The sequence below is a fragment of the Cygnus atratus genome, chromosome 3 (genome assembly GCF_013377495.2).
Source record: "Cygnus atratus isolate AKBS03 ecotype Queensland, Australia chromosome 3, CAtr_DNAZoo_HiC_assembly, whole genome shotgun sequence".
In the NCBI taxonomy this organism is placed as follows: domain Eukaryota; kingdom Metazoa; phylum Chordata; class Aves; order Anseriformes; family Anatidae; genus Cygnus; species Cygnus atratus.
In genome coordinates this window covers 38,159,967-38,160,609 of record NC_066364.1, presented here as the reverse complement: position 1 = coordinate 38,160,609, position 643 = coordinate 38,159,967, and positions in this window count along the sequence as shown.

Here is a 643-nt window from a genome sequence, read left to right as displayed (position 1 = left end):
AAATATGGCACTTGCATGACAACAAAAGGCTTGATTTATTTTTAAAATAAACTGTCAGTTAAATTATCAATGTTTCTTGAGGAAAAATGATGATTTAATAGCTTAAAACAAAAAAAAATGCTGAATTGCTGGAGTTAACTTCTAGATTTTTTTTTTTTTTATTTTTGTGGGAGAGGGAAGGAAGGAAGAAAAGAGAGGGATGGAATAGTGGGCAGAAAAAGAAACAGTAATTTCCCCTTATTCATTTAGTGATGTTTGGATTTTTTTGGAAGACTCAACATTTTGTTTTTGCTGTATCTCTTCTGTTTTTGTTCTTTACCTTGTGGGTAGAAAGCTTAACAGTAGTTCATCTGTGTATCTTGCCCTGTCTTTCTGTGCCATGTTTGATTTTTCTTTGAATGAATCTCCTCCTGTATAGATAAATAGATGCAGAATGATATGTCAGAAAGAACTGTGCAGTTTGGTTTAGCAACGGTGGAAGAGAGGCATAGTGCAACTGTATTAGCTATTTAATGTGTGGCTGAGCACCATGGTATTGGGCTTTAGTAATTCCCAAATGCAATGTGTCAGACCGAGATATACAAATAGGAAGGCAAGAGGCTGTGTTAGGTCAGAAGTGGACCACAGAATATGTATTCAGAAC